At 40.5% G+C, this 24,503-nt stretch overlaps 1 long non-coding RNA gene across 1 annotated transcript in view; it reads left to right on the forward strand.

Moving 5' to 3' along the window:
• Positions 1-24,503, forward strand: part of LOC140195517 (uncharacterized) — a 115,944-nt gene that overhangs the window by 46,580 nt on the left and 44,861 nt on the right. Inside the window, exon 2 of the long non-coding RNA XR_011885497.1 lies at positions 6,427-6,613. This is a non-coding gene — a long non-coding RNA (uncharacterized lncRNA). The remainder of the gene's footprint in view (positions 1-6,426; positions 6,614-24,503) is intronic.

Genomic DNA, 24,503 nt, shown 5'->3' on the forward strand with positions numbered 1-24,503 from the left:
AACTTTCTTCCTGTTAGAATGTGACCAGAACTGCAGACGATAATCTAAATTTAGCCTCACCAACTTGTACAATTCAACACAGCATCCCAGCTTCTGTATTCACTGCCCTGATTTATGAAGGCCAATGTGCCATTAAGCTCTCTAGTACCCTATCTACCCATGATGCCACTTTCAAGGAGCTATAGATCTGTATTCCCAGGTCCCTTTGTTCAAATGATTCAAAGTACAATTAACTTCTAAGTGATAATGCAGTATGCAACTCTGAGATTTGTCTTCCCACAGACAACCATGAGACAAAGAAGAACCATCAAGCCCCTTCAAAGAAAAAACATCAACCCCCCCCAAGTGCAAAAAGACACAAATCACACAAACAGCAACAAAAAAAGCAAGCAAGAAAACAGAATATGAAACACAAAATCAAGAGGCCTATCTCAGTTCAGCTCAGTGTTCATTAGCAGCAGGCCGCCCCAATTTGAAATCGCCCAGACTAGCAAAAAAAAGTGACCAGAAAAACTAGAAACACATCCTACGTGAATTAGAGGCCAATCCACAAACCGCACACACCTCAGTATCCTACCATCCACTTTGTAAATTTCACTCTGGTCTGCTCTGTCAATGTACAACAACTCACACTTGTCTGCATTAAATCCCATCTGTCATTTTTCGGCCTATTTTCCCATCTGGTCGAGATCACCTTGAAAGCTTTGGTAACCTTCCTTGCTCTCCACTACACCCCCAATCTTGGCGTTTTCTGCAAATTTGCTGCTCCAGTTCACCACATTATCATGTAAATCATGAATATTCCTAATAAACAACAATGGTCACAGCTCAATCTCTGCAGCACACCTCTAGTCACAGGTCTACAATCAGGGAGAATGCCATCTACCATCACTCTCTAGCTTCTGCTATTCTGATTAACCCCAGCCAGATACTTCAACCAGAAAGCTGTTGTAATCATGAGACGCAAAGGATTTGTTCCATCAACCTCTATCTGGTTTGTGTCCAGCACACCACCACTGCAGCATCCTACTGATTGCATTTTCCACTCTTCTTGTCATCTAACTGGGCAATGAACAAATAAAGAACAAAACATCTTTTCATCCTTCAAGCCATGACTACTGGGAAACATTTTGTATGAGCATGAGTGTAAGTAAAAGACAGAAGTCAGACCCTCAAGGCGCACACACAGCTAATTGATGACTATTGGATATCTGTAGAATGGCTTTGTTTAATAAATTAGTAGTTCTTTGATTTAAATTTGAGATGTTTATACTTGGAGTAGAATGGAGTGAAGACAAAATGAACGAAAGCAAAGTAATCAGAAGGTCTTGATTAAGAATGAAGACAAGGATTATGAAGCTGTTGGTATCTTGAAGATGGCAAAAAAGGTCCATGAAGAATGGTCATGAGTGAGATGTTGAACATTTGGGCCTTCCTAATAGCATGCCTGATCTTCTTTCTGCTCCTCCAATTGATTGGGTTCTGGGAAACACTGGTCTCTCAGATGACTCCCAGACAAATGCAGCAATATCTCCCTTATACAAATAAAAGTTACTTCCAGTAGTTAAACATAAAGAAAAGCACCCAAGATACTGAAAATTGACCAAGCATGATTGTTGTTAGATGCTGAGCCCTTTAGGTAACACACTAGTTAATTTACAGGGACTGGTAAGATGTCGTTGATGGTGGGGAGGCTTACGCCTGTGAGGGAGCTGGCTGAATCTGTAACCTTCTTTTGATCCTGTGTATTGGAGCCTGCATACCAGGTGTGATGCAGCCAGTCAAAATGCTCTCCGTGGTTGGTCTACAGAAATTGTCTAATCTTTGGTGACATGCCAGATTTCCTCAAGCTCCTTTTTAGTAGGTGACAGGAGTTGAAATCCTACCTCGGCAGTTTGAGATGTACCAGTGAGAGCAACCGTGAAACCACCGGATTGTGCTAACAATCCACTGATTCGTTAACATCCACTCAGGCCCTATATCACCCACAACACAGAGTGATTAGTACTTAATTATCCGGCAAACTACATTGTTCAAGGGTAGTTGGGGTTTGGGAAAAGATGCTGTCCTTGGCAATACTGTGCCAGTCCCATAAATGAAACAAAGAAACAATAAAGATTCATCTTCTTTGTGGATTCTATGAGTCACTGGACACATTTATTATGCTGGAGCAGCCTAACATGAGAGTCTGGTTCTACAGCCATGAACCTTGACTTAAATATATTAATTCACCAATTTAGTTGCTCATGTGCCCAATGTTCTGCAGAGAAGCCTGATTCTCTGTGAATTTGTGGACAATCTACGGCATGGATCTGGCCCTGTTGAGATATTCAGGAGGGATTTGATAAAATGGCTCTGTTTGTGAGTGAACAATCCATTTTAATTCCAGTTCCACGTTTCATGAGATGGGAAATTTTGGAGAATGGTTAAAGGTCACTGTTTAAGTGTTGGCAATTCTGAGCCTTGTCCTGCAGAGGTTTGTTTCAGTCTGAAGTTTTGATAACCATAAAAGGGAGCATTTAATCTCTGCGACAACTTTATCGAAAAAAGGGAAGGAGTAGTACGTTCCAGCAAAAGCAAGATCAGAATTACAGTTTATAAAATGGACTTGGGTAAATAGTTCAGGGAAAATATAATTTGGCTGCTGGAGGATGATAACAGATTACTGCATGATTGAATATCTACAGGCTTTCACAATATTTCCTGACTAGGTCAATTAGTCACTACAGGGGTAATCATCAGAGCTGTTGTAATCTTGCCCATACTGGAACGCTGGAAAATATTGGTGTCCCTGCCGTAGGTTCTCACTTCAGTAAAAGCATTCTTTAACTGGTGAGCCTTAAAAATGGCCCCAGTTCACTAATTTACAATGGACAGTGAGAATTAGAATAGATTTATAGGCTTTAAAAACAAGAAAAAATCTGCAGATGCTGGAAATCCAAGCAACACACATAAAATGTTGGAGGAACTCAGCAGGCCAGGCAGCATCACAGATTTATAGGATTTTGTATTTTTTCTTGTTGGCAGAGTGGTTTTAAGATAAATCTGTTGATGGAAAAGTTTCCATTATAACACCTACATCAGAGTTTGAAATTACTATCTTTATGTATAAAATTTCAACTGCCTAAAGTAAATATTGTTTGAAAGGAAGATTTAAAAACTTGCCAAATCATTGAAACACATCAATAGTGGAGCTTGGAAACATTTATTCCGAAGGAAGCTTTTCCTGTTTTTTGATTCAGGTGCGGGCAATATTAATCTCATAATTAAAGGGAAGAGTTGCCCAGTTACTGAGGAGTAAAACTGTGCAGATTAAGATCTTCATTGCTAGGAAACAGCAATACTGTTTGGAGTAGATTTATCTGGCCTTTTTCATATCAATGCAATTCAGGATTGGGTTTCCTCCCACTGAAAAAGGGCACATGACTGGGAAAACAGATTAAGATTTAACACTTCAAAGCACTTTAAATTGTTCAAGACTTCCCTGGGGGAAGCAATTTCACAACTCTTGGGATTCGACAAATGTAATGTAGCAGCTTCCATTTGCAATGATGTACAGGGCATTATATCTGACCATATGTGGCTCAGATGACCTCCAATACAGCGGTGACTGTAGGAGCACTTACTACAAGGTGGGCATGATTAATTGGACCCTGTGCTTTGGAGAGGTCAGCAATTCTGACGTACTCCCTGGCAAGGTGAATGAACTTACTATTCACCAAAAATGGCAATAGTCACCTGACATAAGAATGCCTGGATTTCTCTATGACTGTCAGCTTGGAATTAATTGACAGCACATCTTGTCATATCCACTTATGCAGTACTGAGTAAAAGTCCTAGGCACCCTAGCTTTCTCTCTACACACACACACACATATATGTCAACGTGGAGCAGAGAGAGAGCGAGTTTGTAAATCTGGTGGGAGCAAAGGAAGTTGGGAATGGTGAGGGTGGCAGATAAGGAAGGCCGGGGCAGGCAGTGGTGTGGGTGCAGACAAACCCAGCCCAGAAACACTAGAGAAGGTGATTTGATTCCAAACAATTGGTTTATTTAACATTACAGAATGTCTCTCTGGTGCTTTCCACTCCTTTCCCTCTCCCTTTGCCTTTTCCCAACGATGATTCCCCTCTCCCTGCCGCTTTCCCACTCTCAGTCCACAATAGAGACCCATATCAAAATCAGGTTTATCATCACTCACATATGTCATAAAATTAACTTTAAAAAAAATGGCAGAAGTACAGTGCAATACAAAACTATTACAGTACCCAGTACTGTGCGAAAGTCTTGGGTATATGTCTATGATATATAGAAACATAGAAAACCTACAGCACAATACAGGCCGTTCGGCCCCCAAAGCTATGCCAAACATGTCCTTACCTTAGAACTACCTAGGCTTACCCATGTCCCTCTATTTTTCTAAGCTCCATGTATCCATCCAGGAGTTTCTTAAAAGACCCTGTCGTTTCCACCTTCACCCACTGCCGCCAGCAGCCCATTCCATGCGCTCACCACTCTTTGCATAAAAAAATTTACCCCTGACATCTCCTCTGTACCTACTTCCAAGCACCTTAAAACTGTGCCCTATTGTGCTAACCATTTCAACTCTGGGAAAAAGCCTGTGACTATCCACACGATCAATGCCTCTCATTATCTTGTACACCTCTATCAGGTCACCTCTCATTCTCTGTCGCTCCCAGGAGAAAAGGCCAAGTTCACTTAACCTATTCTCATAAGGCATGCTTGCCAATCCAGGCAACATCCTTGTAAATCTCCTCTGCACCCTTTCTATGGGTTCCACATCCTTCCTGTAGTGAGGTAACCAGAATTGAGTACAGTACTCCAAGTGGGGTCCGACCAGGGTCCTATATAGCTGCAACATTACCTCTCGGCTCTTAAACTCAATCCAATGATTGATGAAGGCCAATGCACCGTATGCCTTCTTAGCCACAGAGACAACCTGTGGAGCAGCTTTGAGTGTCCTATGGACTCAGACTCCAAGATCTCTCTGATCCTCCACACTGCCAAGCGTCTTGCCATTAATGCTGTATTCTGCCATCATATTTGACCTACCAAAATGAACCACCTCACACTTATCTGGGTTGAACTCCATTTGCATTACATGAATATTTATTTGCACAGTACTGTATCACTCTATTTAAAGCTGTTTCAGTGTGTGGAATCTCCCATAACCTTTTTTGTTGGGTTCTTTTATCACCTACATTTTTTCTCACTAAATCCATACGGTTTGAAACTTATTTGAGGCGAATACAGTATTTGACTCTTCCTCTGTCCCACTAGTCATTTCACCCTGTAAAATCTTAAACTGAGAGGTATTGATAACAACTCCCCTTGACTTGATCGAGGTGTACAAGGTATGAGGCATAGATTGAGTTTACAGCCAGAGACTTTTTCCCAGGGAAGAAATGGTGAACGCTCTGCCAGGGGGTGGTGGTAAAGGGAGCTCCATTAGCAACATTTAAGAAACACTTAGGTAGACACCTGGATAATAGATTAGATTGATCTTGGGGTACATTAAAACATGGTGGCCTGAAAGGCCGGTCCTGTGCTGAAGTGTTTGTTCTACGTTCTATGCTTAACGTATGGATGGTACCATTCTCCTGTAATTTTGCTGGTTCTCAGACCATCAGAGCCAGGGGAAACTTTATCCTGATTAGATTGGACAGGGTAATAATTGTTCCTAAGCTCCTTTTCCAGAATTGCACTGTATCTGTAACTGGAGACACAAGAGACTGCCGATGTTGGAATCTAGAGCAAAACGCAAAATGCTGGAGCCACTCAATGGGTCAGGCAGCATCTATGGAGAGAAATGGACAACCGATGTTTCAGTTTGAAACCTCTCATCTGTACTGTGGGGTTAATGTGAATATAAAAAGGTGGAGCCTGCAGGCAAATGTTGGTTTGGAGAAGATATATATAAATTCAGGACTTCAGTGATGATTCATCTACTTTGATATCAGTAAATGGAAGTTATTCTCCTTCAGCTCTAATACAAAATATTTCATGCTTGTTATGTTTTGTAACTCCAAAACATAAAAACCAATTAAAAGAGAAATTGTGGAGCCGGGAGATAACTCCTACACATTCATTTTTACTTTAAGTGAGGTATGATGACGTATGCCATTCATGTACTTTTACATATAACCTGTAATGAATTTTTTCAATGAAGAATGCTTGAACAAATATTTACAATATTACTCAAATATTAAATATACATCACTCCTTGCTTAGCTATAAATTCCAACTCAATAAATATAGAATGCATCTCAATAATTTATACAGTTTACTATGTAATACAACTACACAGACTACCACAACATAGGGAATTTTAACTTGCCTTATTCAGCCTAAAGATTTAATCACTGTGGAGGTTTTCTAACTCTTGTGGGATAATGTCTTTCCTAACAGGGTGGGGTCATTCTGCTTGGCGTGCGAGCCATGGTGGTGAAACACTCAGCTCCTCTATGGTAGTTGGAGGAGCTGACTCTGGGACCGCAGGAAGTTGCTCTAGCAGTTTTGGATACCTTTCTTCTGGGCATGTTGGCCTCCAGAACAGTGTGTGGCAAGCTTCACTGGACCATGTGGATCATAACGAGTGAGTACAGCAACCTTTTTTAACACTGACTTGAGATTTTGGAGATGTCCCTTGTCATTCTTACCATAACAATGACAGAGTTACTGAGTGCCTGGGCAGTCCTGCAGCACCTGATCCATAGCTTGCTGCCAGAGTGCGGGTGCAGATACCACTCCAAAAATAAGCCTATTGTAGCAATAAAGCCCTTTGAGTGTGTTTATGTTGAGAGTCACATTGGACTCTTTTTCCTTCTCCATCTGTAGGTAGGCCTCAGCTAATTCCACTTTGCTGAAGTGTTTTCCCCCAGAAAGGTTTGCAAAGATGTCCTTTATCCTGGGCAAAGGGTACTGATCTACTTTCAATACTGAGTTAATGGTAATCTTAAAATCACCACAGACCCATTCTTCTTGGCTACTGGGACCACTGGTGTTGCCCATGGGCTCCATTCAACCTTGCAAGAATTCCTTCAACCTCTATGTCATCTAGCTCACTGGCTAGTTTATCACTGATGGTAGAAGGAACAGGACAGGCTTTGCAAAATTTGGGTGTGACGTTGCGAAGGATTTTGGCCCAAAACATTGTCTGTAATCTTTTCCTAGATGCTGCCTGGCCTGCTGAGTTCCTCCAGCATCAGTCCTATGTCACTCATTAGGGTCATTATCCGATTTTTCATCAACAGCATGCAGATTAGTGCTAATTTTGAAACTGCAGTTTGACTTTTTAAACTGTTTTTCTTCTGCCCGACATTGATCTGTGTAACACACATAATATGCTGGAGGAACTCAGCAGTTCAATAGTTGTCCTGTTTGATCTGTGTATGTGAGCCCCTGCTACAATGGTAACACAATTTGTTCTGCCAGGCGGTTTCTGTTTAGTTGTTGCAATTTTGTTCAGTCTCACTTTCTTTCCAGACTGCAACTCAATTGCATCTCTGTCTCATATTTCCATTGATACAGTGATTTCAGCTGCTCCTTTAAATGTGAGTTGTGCTTCACATAAAGGTCATTTTTGAATGCTTTCTTGCAAGATTCCACTAACTAAACTATCTTTCAGTGCATCATTTAGCCCATCAGTGAACTGATAATGCGCAACTTCCTCAATTCGGCCATATATGCTGAAAAGGACTCCCCTTCTTTTTGATTCCACTTACAAAATCTAAATTGTTCTGCAAGAGCCGTGTTCTTATTTCTAAATGTTCCTTCATTGCTTTCACAATAACAGCAAAGCTCTTTTCAACTGATTTGGTTGGAGCAGTTAAACTTCTAAGCAAACTATATGCCTTTAAACCCAATTTTGCACTCAGCAAAATTTGCACTTGCTTCTCATTGGCTATTTTATGTGCTTCAGGGTGCTGCTTAACTTACACAGTAAACAATATCCAATTGTCTCTTGTGCAATCAAATACACCTGTCTTTCTGATGCAATCAGCAATTTCTTCTTGGTTTTAAATTTATGATATATCACCTGGTACTTATTGTTTATGAACCCATACAGTTGCCCATTTTCTGCCTTTAAAAAACGATGCCTCTATTGCTTTGCAAGCAAAAAAAAATGCTGTGTTTTTAAAAAAAAATACTTGAACATCTTGCTCCACTTCCAAAAGTAAGTGGTCTTTTCGGGTTCATTTTTAAAACTTTCTCATCTCTACTGTTGTGTTTTGCAACTCCAAAACATAACTAATTAAAAGAAAAAAACATGTAGCTAGGAGGTAACTCATCATGTACATTCACTTTTACTTTAAGTGAGGCACATACAGCATGCTGACATATGCCATTCACATACTTTTACATATAACTCAATGAATTATTTAAATGAAGTGTGCTTAACCAAATGATTTATTTACAATATTATTGAGATATTAAATACACAACAATGGTGCCACCAGAGAATAGCAGAAGGCATCATGCATGTTTCCCTCTCTCACTGTACACCTTTGCCTTATGCACATTCAGTACATACAATTGCACACATATTTTTCTGAGATAGGAAAGCAGTTAAACTTCTGCAGGAGTAAAGCATTTACTGATTTCTTCTGTCTTCTTGACTTCTGTAACTACCCATGTGTTGGTGCTCCAATTGCTGTCCACTCCAGTAACTGTGAGCTTTGATAACAACATTGTATTTCTGATGCTAAATCTAGTCATAACATGTGTTTCAAAGCCTGTCTATAATATTTATGAAGCATCTTAAGGATATTACCCTGGGTTTAAAAGTTTATGAAACATTTATGGTTTGTCTGATTTCATTTTATGCTGAATCCTTTATCTTGTTTCTTACATCTTCAGGGAATAAACACAAAACATATACACTGAGTTTAAAAGGTGAAACAACTATACCCATTTTAACATGTTGTCAAATTATACAACTATTGCAACTACTGGGCTCTCACGAAATATTAATGACCCGAAACATTAAATTACTTTCTCTCCCTATAGATGCTCCCTGATCTGTTAAGTATTTTCACCATTTGTTGCTATAAAGACACAGGGTCAAGTACAGGCAGAAGTGAGTGCAACTTGATCCACATAATGACAAAATTAATTCAAAATGAACTTGGCAAACCATAGGTCACATTACCGTGGTCCAAATCTTCGCTCCATGGTAGTTCATGTTAAAATAGGGAGAGATAGGCTTGAGACAACCTCAAAATTAGACATTTTATCTTTCACTCTCCTCACCTCATTTTAATTGAACTGGAATGGCTGCATTATACTGTCTGAACAGCAGTTCTATGCTTGTGCACTTGGTCTGCCACTGGAGCATTAAACCCACAGTATTTACAGAGTACATGTGTGCTGCAGAGAGAGAATGGGTCCAAAGAGCATATAACCACTTCATTTTACACCAGCCATAGCTGGCGTAAGATGTGTGACCGTGCCCATTTGAGTATAGTTGTCCATAAGGCTAAAGACATAAGAGCAAATTAGGCCATCTGGCCCACCAAGTCTGCTCCCTCATTCAGTCATGGCTGATCCTTTTTTTTCTATCTCCTCCTCAACCCCAGATCCTGGCCTTCTCCCCTTAACCTTTGATGCCATCAAGAACCTTTCAATCTCTGCCTTAAGTACATCCAACGACCTGGCCTCCACAGCTGCCTGTGGCCACAAATTCACCACCCTTTGGCTAAAGAAATTTCTCCGCATCTGTGTTTTAAATGGGTGCCCCTCTATCCTGAGGCTGTGCCCTCGTATCCTAGACTCTCCCACCATGGGAAACAGCCTTTCCACATCCACTCTGTCTGGGCCTTTCAACATTCGAAAGGTTTCAATGAGATCCCCCACTCTTGCTTCTGAATTCCAGCAAGTACAGATCCAGAGCCATCAAACGTTCCTCATATGATAACCTTTTCATTTCTGGAATCATCCTTGTGAACCTCCTGTGGACCCTCTCCAATGCCAGCACATCTTTTCTAAGATGAGGGGTCCAAAACTGTTCACAATATTCAAAGTGAGGCCTCACCTGTGCCTTATAAAGCCTCAGCATCACATCCTTGCTCTTGTATTCTAGACCTCTTGAAATGAATGCTAACATTGCACTTGCCTTCCTCACCACCAACTCAACCTGCAAGTTAACTTGCAGGGTGTTCTGCCCAAGGACTCCTAAGTCCCTCTGCATCTCAGATTGCTGGGTTTTCTCTTCATTTAGAAAATAGTCACCCCGTTTATTTCTGCTACCAAAGTGCACAACCATGTATTTTCCAACATTGTATTTCATTTGCCACTTTCTCTTAATCTGTATTGAGATTTGGAGAGCCTGTTCATCCCAAGTAAATACATATTTTATTTCTTCCTAGCATTTCTAAATTTCTAGGTTGATCTGGCTCAATAGAAGTTGGAGGGAAACACAGGATTAATAAGACCATAAGATTTAGGAGAAGTAGGCTATTCGGCCCATCGAGTCTGCTTCGCCATTCAATCATGGGCTGATCCACTTCATCCAGTTATCCCCACTCCCCTGCTTTCACCCCATAGCCTTTGATGCCCTGGCTAATCAAGAACCTATCTATCTCTGCCCTAAATACTCCCAATGACTTGGCCTCCACAGCCGCTCGTGGCAACAAATTCCACAGATTTACCACCCTCTGACTAAAGTAATTTCTCCGCATCTCAGTTCTAAATGGACATCCTTCAATCCTGAAGTCATGCCCTCTTGTCCTAGACTCCCCTACCATGGGAAAAAACTTTGCCATATCTAATCTGCTCAGACATTTTAACATTTGGAATGTTTCTATGAGATTCCCCCCTCATCCTCCTGAACTCCAGGGAATACAGCCCAAGAGCTGCCAGACATTCCTCCTACGGTAACCCTCTCATTCCTGGAATCATTCTCGTGAATCTTCTCTGAACCCTTTCCAATGTCAGTATATCCTTTCTAAAATAAGGAGCCCAAAACTGCACACAGTACTCCGTGTGGTCTCACGAGTGCCTTATGGAGCCTCAACATCACATCCCTGCTCTTTTATTCTATACCTCTAGAAATGAATGCCAACATTACATTTGCCTTCTTCACAACTGACTCAACCTGCAGGTTAACCTTTAGGGTATCTTGCACAAGAACTCCCAAGTCTCTTTGCATTTCTGCATTTTGAATTCTTTCCCCATCTAAATAAGTGTCTGTTTACTAATGGTTTGGATGAAAGGGCATTGACCTGAAACAGTAAACCTGTTTCTCTCTGCAGATACTGCCCAACCTGCTGGGTATTCCCACCACTTTCTGTTTTTATTTCAGATTTCCAGCAAGTTTTGTGCCTTTCAGAAATTAATGTTGTCCTATTTTATAGTGTTTACTGCCCAATTATAGAACTGGCCTCAATGTACCAAGTGCGGCCAATCAGTGTTTTGTAAAGTTGCAACACATCACCCCCTTCCTATATACTGTATACACTGATCAATGAAGGTAAGCATGCACATAGCTTTTCATGACTTTTTTCAATTGTGTCACCACTGTCAGAAAACTGTGGACCTGAACCCCCAAGTCATTCTATTTAACAGAACTCTGTAAGGTCCTTTCATTTATTGTATAGATCCTACATCTAGCTGATGATACCAAATACATCATCTCAGAGAATTTTATTGTAAAGGTATCTACTGACACTCTAGCCAATTTTCCATCTGATCTATATCCTGATCTAGCCTTAGACAAGCTTCATGGCTTTCCACAACACCATAAATTACCAAACAACATGGGTCTTTGCAGCAGTCTCTGTGGTATGTATAACTGTAGACAATTCTCTACTGCAGGGGTCCCCAACCTTTTTTGCTCTGTGGACCAGTTTAATATTGACAATATTCTTGCGGACCAGCGGACCCGGGGGGCAGGGGGCAGGGGGTAGGGTTGCCAATGGCCAAGAGTAGTAGTCAAATATGTTGTGTTTACCCAGAGAAAGACTACAATGACCATGAAGCCTTGCGCGGGCACCATTGCGCATGTGTATACCTGCCGATTTTCTTTTGGCAAATCGTTTTTGGCGATTCTGTGTGTGGGGGGGTGGGCGGTGTTAATCATGACTGGAATATCGGTGATAAGTGGCTAATTCACTCAATTTTGTTTCTAAAAGGGTTTATCTAATGAATTTAATATTAAACACATCCCGCATATTTTCCTCGCATGAATATAGTGATAAGTCAATTATCAGGGGAGGACGGGGAGCTTGAAGTGTTGAACGAACTTCCAGTAGAAGTGGTAGAGGCAGGTTCGATATTATCATTTAAAGAAAAATTGGATAGGTATATGGACAGGAAAGAAATGGAGGGTTGTGGGCTGAATGCAGGTCAGTGGGACTAGGTGAGAGTGGCGTTTGGCACGGACTAGAAGGGTAGAGATGGCCTGTTTCCGTGCTGTAATTGTTATATGGTTATATAAGTAAGCCAATAGCATCATAACATTTTAAGTAACGTTTGGATATTAAACACACAGCGCATATTTTCCCCGTAAGAACATATAAAATCATTACAACACACCAATATCGCTGAATCAGTGGGAGCCCTGGGCTTGTTTTCCTGCAACAAGGCGGTCCGCTCGAGGGGTGATAAAGCCAAAGGAACAGCAGAGATTGATACAGTTTGGCACTAGTGATGTTACAGGTGTTGCCAGTAAGTATTGTTCTTAATGTAGGATTGCCTGAGGGATTCCAGCTCCAAATTTTTCCTCAGGGCTTACACCTGAAGCCTTGCAAATGAGTGGGTATAGTTGCAAAATGGCAGAGGTTTGAGATTATTTTCCCTCTCTTTTTGAGCTGCCAACCATGGCTGACAAGCCCTATTTCAAAGCTTAAAGAAAGTTATCAAAGTAGATACTGTATATGTCACCATATACAGCCTAGAGATTCATTTTCTTGCAGGCATACTCAATAAATCCAATAACCATAATAGAATCAATAGAAGACCACACCCAACAGGCAGACAGCCAGCATGCAAACGACGACAAACTTTGCAAATACAAAAAGAAAAAAAAATAATCAACAAATATTGAGAGCATGAGATGAGTCCATGAAAGGGAGCCCATACCTTGTAGGAATAGTTCAGTGATGGAGCAAGAGAAGTTGAGTGAAGTCATTCCCTTTGGTTCAAGAACGTGATGGTTGAGGAGTAATAACTGTTTTTGAACCTGGTGGTGAGAATTTGAGGCTCCTGTACCTTCTTCCTAATGGCAGCAGCAAGAAGAGAGCATGACCTGGGTGGTGAGGGTCTCCGCTGATGGGTGCTGCTTTCCTGTGACAACCCTCCATATTTTTATACTTGGTGATGGACTGGGTTATATTCACTATGTTTTGTAGGATTTTCTGTTCAAGGGCACTGTGTTTCCAGATCAGGCTGTGATGCAGCCACTCAGTATATGCTCCATTTATAGAAATTTGTCAAAGTTTTATATGTCCTGCCAAATCTTTGCAAACTTCTAATGATGTAAGACCATAAGATACAGGAGCAGAAATAGGCTATTTGGCCCATCAAGTCTGCTCCACCGTTCGATCATGGGCTGATCCAATTCTTCTAGTCATCCCCACTCCCCTGCCTTCTCCCCATACCCTTTGATGCCCTGGCTAATCAAGAACCTATCTATCTCTGCCTTAAATACATCCAATGGCTTAGCCTCCACAGCCCTGCTTTTTTTGTAGATGCACTTGTATGCTGGGCCCAGGCCAGGTCCTCTGAAATGATAACACCGAGGAACTTAAAGTTGCTAACCCTCTCCTCACTGTTTCCCCCGATGAGCACTGACTTATGGATCTCCAATTTCCTTCCTCTGAAGTCAATAAATCATCTCCTTGGTCTTGCTGACATTCAGTGAGAGGTTGTTGTTGTTGTGGCACCACACGGGTGGGTAGGTATGTGTGTCGGTGTGTTAAATATAAATAAATATCTCACCATCTTTGATTTGGCCAACAACAGTGGTGTCATTAGCAAACTTAATTATGGTATTGGAGCTGTGCAATTGGTTTTAAGGTGCCATTAACCTGCCTTTGCCTCATCTTCTGTCAGTAGAAATGGTTCTGCTGGGCTTAGTAACTAAACCACTCATGAAGGCCAGGAGCTGGACTTGGTTGTCAGAGGCTATTTGAGACTCACACCATTGGGAGCATTTAAAGTACAATGGGATCTTATCCCCAATAATCCCCTCCCCCAGCTATGATAACCTTAGGAACCAGAATTTCCTTCAGTTCTTTCTTTACCACTGACTCAAGGATCACAGGCCTGACAATGATCTTTCATCCTTTCTGTTCATGTAATACTTTAACCATATAACCATGCAGCAATCACTTTCTGCAGCAATTCGCAAGATTGTTTGTCCTCTTCCTCCTGGCCCTTTACATTTATTGTTGGTTTAGAATGTCATAGGGCCACAAAGAAGAGTGCTTTGGCCCATTGAATTCTGTGATTATCAAGCAAATATCTACTCCAACTCTGCATCAGTCATATTTTATTTTCCTCACATTCTCCATCAGTTTTCCCCTCCCCGCCCCCAATTCTAACATTCACCTGCAATTAACAGCATCTAATTAACCTACTGACCAGCATGTCTTTTGGACAAAGAAGGAAAGTCTTGTAGTATTCGCTGTTGTCTTGGTAATCATATCACTTCAAGAAATGAGTTTGGTATGCACATTCCTTCCTTATAGCTCTTAGACAGACTGTGGCATTATCTTTTACCTATTTTGGAGCACTTTTGTTTTTTTTAAATTGGAAAAATGTTCAGAGCAACACTAAAATTATTTACTCACTTCTTCAAACCTGTTAAAATTCATGTTAGCTCCTCATTGATAGGTTAAAGCTATTTCTCTTGCTAAGCCCTAGTGTAGCTCTGGCCTTGATTAACAAGAGGGATCAAAGTGTATGGAATAGATTTAATGACCATGAACAAAAGACCATATGAGACTGTATACACAAGGGCATGTGGTGTTGGCCTTCAGTAGTCGAAGGGATTGAGTTCAAGACCTGTGAGGTCAGGTTGCAGTTTTGTTATACCACATTTTGAATATTGTGTTCAGCTCTGGTCACTTCATTATAGGAAAGATTTAGAGAGGGCACAAAGGAGATTTGCCAGGATCAGAATGCATGTGAGGATAGGCTGAGTGAACTAGTGAACTAGGGTTTTTCTTTTTGAAGCAGAGGATAAAGGGTGACTTGGTAGAGGTGTACAAGATCGTGGACAGCCAGAGACCTTCTTCCAGGGCAGAAATGACTAACACAAAGGAACATAATTTTAAGGTGACTGCAGGAAAGTATAGGGAGATCATTAGAGGAGGTTTTTTTTGAAAAAAAAAACACAGAATGGTGGAACGCACTCCCAGGGGTGGTGGTAGAGGCAAATACATTAGGTATTTCAGACACTCTTGGATAGGCATATGGATAATAAAAAAAGGCTGTGTCAGAAGAAGGGTTCGATTGATCTAAAATGTAAAAAGTTGGAACAACATGGTGTTCGGGAGAGTCTGTATTGTGCTGTAATGTTCTATGGAGAAACAAGGAAGTTACTAACAGTTACTGATTTGCTTTTTTTCTGAGGCAAAACCATTACCTTAATTCCTTTCCTGTTACTTCAGAAAAAACATTAAGCTGCAGGCACTTAATGAAGTTACAGTATTAGGTTATACACCATCAATAACAGCACTCTCAGGTTTTCCATATGGACTGTATCCTGATAGAATGTTGTAGATATTTGATCACTACAAGGTAATATGAATTACTGACAGACTTTTAGCTTTGCTGTTATGCTAATACCTTCCCAATTAAATACAGCAGACCTGTGCATTTAAAAGTCATAGCCAATCCCTATGCAACTTTTCAGTTGTGTTCAGTTGAATGAACGTGCCATTAGCCAGTACTATTTCCCTATTCAGGTCCTCTCTGACATGGTGTGTGTGCACGTGCATGCGTCTTTCTTCACCAACTCCCACAGCCCCTGGTGATCCTACGCTTTCAGTCTGAGGCTGATGTGAAAGCATCCTTCAGGTGGGTGAATGGACAGAAAGCATCTGGCCCAGATGGGGTACCTGGCAGAGTACTAAAGACCTCTGCTGATCAACTGGCTAGAGTATTCACTGATATCTTTAACCTCTCACTTTGGCAGTCTGAGATACGCACTTGCTTCAAGCCGGTTTCAATTATATTGGTGCCCAAGAAGAATGCAGTAACCTGCCTCAATGACTGTTGCCTCCTGGCACTTAAATACACTGTGAAGAAGTGCTTTGAGAGGTTGGTGATGAAACAAACTGGGTCCAGTCCAATTTGCCTACAACCACATCAGGTCAATAGTAGATGCCATTTCATTGGCTCTTCACTCAACCTTGGAACATCGGGACAGTGAAGGTGCATACATCAGGATGTTTGTCATTGATGACGACGCATCATTCAGTACTATCCTCTCGAAACTTAAGCTTCAAGACCTAGGCCTCAATACCTCCTTGTGGAATTGGGTCCTTGATTTTGTCACTTGCAGGCCCCAGTCAATTCAGATTGGCAACATTTCCTCCACAGTCACCATCAGCACAAGTGCAACACACGGCTGTGTGCATTGCCCCCTGCTCTATTTACTTTATACTTATGGTGCTGAGGCTACATTTCCAATGCCATATTTAAGTTTGCTGGAGACACCACTGTCATTGGTCAAATCTAAGGTGGCCTTGAATCACCTTAGAGGAGGGAGATTGAGAATCTGGCTGAGTGGTGCCATAACAACTAGGTCTCACTCAATGTCAGCAAGACCAAGGAGTTGATTATTAACTTCAGAAGGAGAAAATTGAAGGTCCATGAACCAGTCCTCATTGGTTGATAAGAGGTGAAGCAGATAAACAACTTTAAATTCCTTGGTATTATCATTTCAGAGGATCTGTCCTGGGTCCAGCATGTAATTGCCATTACAAAGAAGAAATGAAAGTGCCTTTTTCTATTAAGTTTGCAAAGATTTGACATGTCATCTACAACTTTGACAAACTTCAGTAGATGTGTGGTGGAGAGTATACTGACTGGACTCCATCCCTGCCTGGTATGGAAACAGCAATGCCTTTGAAGGGAAAAACCTACAGAAAGTATGATGGGTTGAGCCCTCCCCACCATTGGGCATACCTACACAGAGTGCTGTCACAGGAGAGCGGCATCCATCATCCCCCACCAGCATCCAGGCCATGCTCTCCTCTCGCTGCTGCCATCAGGAAGGTGCTACAGGACCATCAGAACCCACACCGCCATGATCAACAACAGTTATTACCCTTCAACCAACAGGCTTTTGAAACAGAGGATAACTTCACTCACCCCATCACTGAACTGTTCCCACAACTTTGCTGGTATTGGAGGGTTCAGATGAGGTTCACGAAGATGATTCAGGAATGAAAGGGTTATCATATAAGACCATAAGACAACGGAGCAGAAGTCAGCCATTCGGCCCATTGAGTCTGCTCCGCCATTTTATCATGAGCTGATCCATTCTCCCATTTAGTCCCACTCCGCCGCCTTCTCACCATAACCTTTGATGCCCTGGCTACTCAGATACCTATCAATCTCTGCCTTAAATACACCCAATGACTTGACCTCCACTGCCACCTGTGGCAACAAATTCCACAGATTCACCACCTTCTAGCTAAAAAAATTTCTTCGTATCTCTGTTCTGAATGGGCATCCTTCAATCCTTAAGCCATGCCCTCTTGTACTAGACTCTCCCACCACGGGAAACAACTTTGCCACATCCAATCTGTCCATGCCTTTCAACATTCAAAATGTTTCTATGAAGTCCCCCTTCATTCTTCTAACCTCCAAGTAGTAGTCCATACGAGGAACATTTGATGGCTCTGGGTCTGTACTTGCTGGAATTCAGAAGGATGAAGGGGAATCTCATTGAAACCTTTCGAATGTTGAAAAGCCTAGACAGAGTAGATGTGGAAAGGATATTTCCCATGGTGGGAGAGTCTAGGACAAGAGGGCACAGACTCAGGATAAAGGGGCGTCCTTTCAAAACAGATGTGGAGAAATTTATTTGGCCAAAGGGTGGTGAATTTGTGGAATTTGTTGCTGCATGCAGCTGTGGAGGCCAGGTCGTTGGGTGTATTTCAGGCAGAGATTGATAGGCTCTTGAATGGACATGGCATCAAAGGTTACGGGAAGAAGGGCCGGGAACTGGGGTGGAGGAGGAGTTGAAAAGGATCAGCCCTGATTGAATGGTGGAGTAGACTCAATGGGCCAGATGGCCAACTCTGCTCCCCTGTCTTACGGTCCAACTCTTCATCGTATATTCTCAATATTATTTATTCTAATGTTTTTTCTTTCTTTTTGTATTTGCAGTCCTTTTTTTTGCAAATTGGTTTGCCCACCCATTCTGTTGGGTGCAGTCTTTCATTGATTTTATTGTGTTTCTTGTATTTACTGTGAAGGTCCACAAGGAAATGAATCTTAGGGTTGTATAAGCTGGCATATGTACTATGATAATAAATTTACTTTAAACTCATCATAATGATGGAGATAATCTATAAATACTGATGACTTTATTAAAAATATCAAATTATTTTACTTCCACTTAATTCCAGGCTATCTCACCTGCTAAAGAGTCACATCACACAGCTAGCTTTGAAACAGCACAACCACTATTACTGTAAGCAGCCAAGCAGTAGGAGATGGCTCAGTGGCTGAACAGCATACATACTTGAAAGGAATTTTTAAGAATTTCTAAAAGGAAAATATTGTGGTGGGATTTCTGCTCGATTGTATTTGTTTCCTCAGTTTACGTCATCCAGAATGTTATAGAATCTTCACACAATTTATGTTCAGTCCAAATCAAGATTCTATGATCAGTTGAATAAAGTAAAAAAAAAAATCAAATATGGTGCTGGAGATAATGGGTCAGCAGGGAGAAATCAAGTTAATATTTCAGGTTGATGATCCTTCATCGAACCTGATCACCACTGCCGGGGTGTGGCCAAATGTAAGCTAGAAGAGCAACACCTTCTATTCCACATACAAACCATTGTGTTTTCCAGTTTCAGGTAAACTGCTCGACCTGTCTTTTCTCCCCTTATCTACTTTCTATGCACACCCAACCTCCGTCACCCTGTTTCTTTTCTCTTCTCCACCTGCTCCATCTGCCCATGACCCACACATTCCTCCCTCTAGCACCCACACCATTTACTGTTAACATCTGCTTTCCAACTTCCTCATTTGATTCCATGTTCCATCCCACTTTCCCGTCAGATTCCGTTATTTGCAGCCCTTTGTTGCCTCCTCCACTTATTACCTCCTAGCCTCCGTTGCTGTTTCCACTCTTCACCTCCATCTGCATGTCATTCCTCCTTGTCTGGAACCACCCACCCCTTCACCCCTTTATACTGGTTACCTCTTCTCTTTCAGTCCAGTCGGAGCACATCAACCTGAAAAGTCGACTGTCCATTTCCTTCCACAGTTGCCTGACTTCCATCACTTGTTGCATCATATTCCAACATCTGCAGTTTCTTGTTTCACTCTGCATTGATGCTGAAGTTGCTGATTATTTCCAGAATCTCCTATTTTTATTCCAGACTTTCTGCACCTTAAGTTTTTTTAAAAAAATGCTTTGCTTTTCGATTGAAGTAACAGCTAACTGCAATCCTTCAAGGAGGCTGTAAAAATATAATTGTTCTTTTGGTTCAAAAAGCAGAAACTTTGAAAGTGGACGTAATAAACTCAGTGTAAACACTACAAAGAAAAATACTACAGAAATCTAATACAGTACACTCCAATAATCCTGTTCACTCAGAACTTTGCTGGTGGCAGCCTGACAGGTTTTCCTGGCTATTGGATGTTATTAATTCCACAAACTATTTTTAATTCTCCTTAGGATATTACACACTATTATAGTTTTTTTCTGGAAGACAAAGGAACCAGGATTCCTGTGAGTTTAAAGACAGCATGGGAAATGTGCTCCATTACTTGAAACTGGGTTATTCACAGGTGGTGACGAACACTAAAATTACTGATTTTTTTTTTTGTAAAATCTTTTCTACCTACATGAATGTGATAGCAAGTAGCTATTACTCTTAACTACAGTACATCAAATAATACAATTTCCTTTTTTTTCCAAAAGATGTTTGAAAAACAATGCCATATTGTTGGCTCAGTTTAATTAGGCAGTTGATCCACTAATTTTGATTACGAGCTTGAGAAAAGAAGTTTTGGAATGGATGTGCCCCATTTCAGTTCTTATACAGTACTTCAGTAGTTTGTTTATATAGAAATCTCCCTTAATCCAACAAGAACTCATGGAATTGAAGGAAAATTATTGGCCTAATTAGAGAATTTACTGTTCCCCACTGTACTGTCTAGTTGTTAGGGAAGTGCTCAAGCTGGTAGGATGTGATTGGTGGCACCATAACATCAGGTAACGATGACTTGACTTATGAGATAGAAACTCACTTATCTAAAGTTTGGTGGGATCTTTCATAAAGATAGTAAGTCTTAAGCTGTTTTGATGGAAGAATTGTTAAAAAAAATGTAAATGGACAACTTGATTTCATTATACAAAAAAAAATTCTATTTGAACCGGATAGAAGTTATTTGTAAATGCTGAAAAGCTAGAAACACAAGGTCCAAGACAGAACTATATATTTATAAAGAATGACAACCAACCAACATGCAAAAGACAAACTGTGCAAATAAAAAATAAAACTGAGAACATGAGTTGTAAGGAGACTTTGAAAATGAATCTCTAGGTTGCACAATCAATTTAGTGCAGTGGTGAATGAATTTATCCACACATAGCTAAACTGGCCGTACCCTCAATCCTGAATCAATATCCCTCCTGGATAACATTCTTAACTTCCGTAGACCTTGCTTTCATGTATGATGCTCTATCACAAATAATATGGTCTTGGTCATAGCCCATCTAATTATCACCTGGCTGCAATCAACTCAAGATTTGACAATGCCACTTGGCCAGACTCTCCTCCTCCTCTCTCAGATGAGCTAAATTTCACTTCATTCAATACTACCATGTCTCTACAACATGTAGCACATATTCCTTCATTATTGATTATGAAAGCCACCCTTTGGATCTGAACAAACACACTCATCAGTTTTCTTTGTAATGAGGGGCCAGAGGAAGTAATTCAAGTGGGTACAATTAACAGCATTTGAAAGACATTTGAACAGGTGCAAATTAGATTAGCTCAGATAGTTACCTTGTTTGGCATGGACAAGTTGGGTAGAAAGGCTGTGCTGTATGACTCCATGCTGTATGCCTCCTGTTCCACACCCATGCCTTATTCACCTGCAGCCCTGCAACTCACCTTCTTTCATATGCCCACAAACTCCTGATTTTTTTTTTCTGTCATTGACCTACACTGAAATTTACAGAAGTTATCTAACCTACCAACTCACCAATGAAATGAGTGAGGGAAACGAGAATGCAGAGAGGAAACCCACATGGTTATGGGAAGAATGTGCAAATTCCACACAAGACATGAAGTTAGTATCAAACCTGGAGTACTGAATCCATGCAGGAGCAGTGCTTTCACTACACCCATTCCTGTTAACCCATCACTTGCATATAACCTACCCCCAAAACGTATCAAATTTGAGACTGTACAAAGTCCCTCCACGGCCTCAGCATGCCAACTTCTAACCTTAGCAATCCTGATATCTCATTTCTCCATATGGCACTGTGCACCTCCATTCATTTCTTCATTGTCTCAAAGAATTATATTTACACAATGCAATTCACAACTTATGAACTAATTAATGAATTACCTTTGAAGTGTACTCACTGCAGTTTTGTAGAAAAACTTACTTTATACACAAAGCTGCAACAAACAGCAGTAAGGTAATGGTCATGTAACATTAGTTACACTGTTAGTGAATCTACCACAGCTCTCAAGCACTGAGAATACTAAGTATTCTCCACTCTCAGGGTGAAAAAGGTTCCCTTCACATTCCCTCCAAATCACTTTCCTCTAGTTATGTGTGTTTCTGATTGGAGCTTCTCATTAAAAAAAATGGCTGAATTAACTCAGAAAGTCAGGGAACATCAGTGGAGGGATATGAAAAGTCAAGATTTTGGGTTGAGACATTTCATCTGGACCTGCCTCTTCATGTAACTGGAACATTCCATCTCAAGTAACATTCTGATATCCACTCTGCACCCACTCTAGTGCAAACAACTTTCTTAGGTGATGACCAGAATAATATGTGATACTCCAGCGAAGGTCAGACCAATGCTTTATAAATTTGGAGACAGACCTCCCCCCTCTTTTATTCCATGTACTAATTAATAAAGAACCATAATCTTTCTTGACAATGATATACGCTTACACTGCCACCTTCAAGGATCCTTGGATTTGTACATTATGATTCTTCTGTTCTTCAGTATTATACCAGGACTGCACCATTTAGTGTACATCCAAGATTCATGACTACTTCCCAAATCTTTACTCTTTTTTGTCATGGTAGAAATGCAGCTGCTTAGACTCCCTTTTTGAAAATGAAAAATGTCTGGGTAGTTAATAGAATCAAGGCAATATCCGAAGCAAGCATCTTCCCAAAATGCAAAATCAGCAGAAATACTTTAAAAAACCATATGCTATAGATAATGCCTGAATCACAAATTACCAGTTTTCCCCACCTATACTAAATGAGACATACCACTATTTCTCAGATTTGTGAGCACAGTGGGTAAAAATAGAGCTGTCTTGAATCTGCTAGATAGTGTCTTACTAAGCAGAACAGCTATGGAACTCGGCAAAGGGTGAAGGTGATGCTAAGTGATTTAAGGGGCAACAGCAAATAATGAATAATTCATCCAGTTGAAGGGTATAATATTAACATTTACTAGGCCGAGAAAACAATCAAAAGGATTTGAACTGCAAATTGAAAATCTGCCATACACACATAATTAACATAGTAATAGGGAAATACTGATCTTGACTGTGATTGTATCATGTAGTAAATTCCTGGACAATTCTGAATGGCATTATCTGCACTCAAGGCTACCACTTTTGAGAGACTAAAGTCATTACAAGGAACTTCCGAAACTGATAAGTTTGTGGAGTGGTAATTCCAAGAGTTCAGCTCTGTAGTATTCATGGGAATAATAGGCATTTTTTTCTGCAGGATAGGGAAAGGCAAAATTCCTTATGGAAAAATGCTGGAAGCCAATTTTCAGAACCAAGAACATTTTGTGGGTGTGCAGACCAGATGCTATACAGTAATTGGGTAAATGACTGTACTGGGGGCAGATAAGCTTACAAAATTGAATTGTCCTGAACTTGTAGCATCAATTTTGGGAATTCTCTAACCCCAGAAAGAATTATTACTGTGTAAATGCATTTTTTGGAGGGACTGGGCAGGGATGTACATTAGAAATAATCATACTGTATGTGAGAAACAATGTAGAAAACATTAATGAAATAAAAATGGAGGGCTATTGGGAGGGAAGCATTAGAATAATCTTGGAATAGGTTAAGAGGTTGGCACAACACTGGGCTTCCTTTATGTTTTTTGTAGACAAGAAAAGTTCAAGATCCAGTTTTAAGAGCTGGTGAGGGATTTATAGATATTCTATATATAACTCTAAGATCTGTGATACAAAGAATATATGCAATAGTGGGTCCAGTTATTGAAATACAGAAGGAGAAATGTGGCAAGAGCAGACATTGACACATGAGAAAGATGTAAACAGATGCCAAAATATTGAATATGCTTGGCAAGTTGTAGGTATATGGAAAGAAGTGGATTATTTTGTGGCAAAACAATGACTGAAACAGGAGAAATTTACTTTGTTTCTGGTTAAAATGCAGTAAGGAAAGAAAATGTGGTGCTGCTATTCTTTTCAATATTTCCAGTACAGTTAAAGGCAGGAAAAGCATGCTTAATGTGATTTAATTAGGATCAGGAACAGTAACTAGCCATTGATAGTATATACTACAGGATGCCAAATACAGGATGCCAAATATTGCAGAAATAAATTGAACAACATAGAATGAGATATATGGCAGAACAAGAAGGGAAGAATAATCACAAACAAGAGAAAATCTGCAGATGCTGGAAATTCAAGCAACACACACACAATGCTGCAGGAACTCGACAGGCCAGGCAGCATCTATGGAAAAAAGTAGTCGACCCCTTCAACAGGGAAGAATAATTCTTGGAGTAGATACAAAAATAACTTTAAATCACTAGGTTCCCACACAAACAAGAAAATGTTAAGATGTGGTTTTGGGGAATAAATTAGGAAAATGGAACTTGCTTTAGTTAGGTTATATTTTGGAAAAAGATCACTTAAGTTTAGATTTATTGCAGAAAAGAGAAAACAGATGCATGAGAATTACTTTTAGTGTAGAGGAAGGAAGTAGTCCAGATATATTAGATCCAGAAAATAGAATACAGTACAATACTATACAGGATAAAGCCCTTCACAGCTACAATGTTGTGCTGAACTAATTATGAAAATAATTACCCAA

This window comes from Mobula birostris, chromosome 3, assembly GCF_030028105.1.
Source record: "Mobula birostris isolate sMobBir1 chromosome 3, sMobBir1.hap1, whole genome shotgun sequence".
Classification (NCBI taxonomy): domain Eukaryota; kingdom Metazoa; phylum Chordata; class Chondrichthyes; order Myliobatiformes; family Myliobatidae; genus Mobula; species Mobula birostris.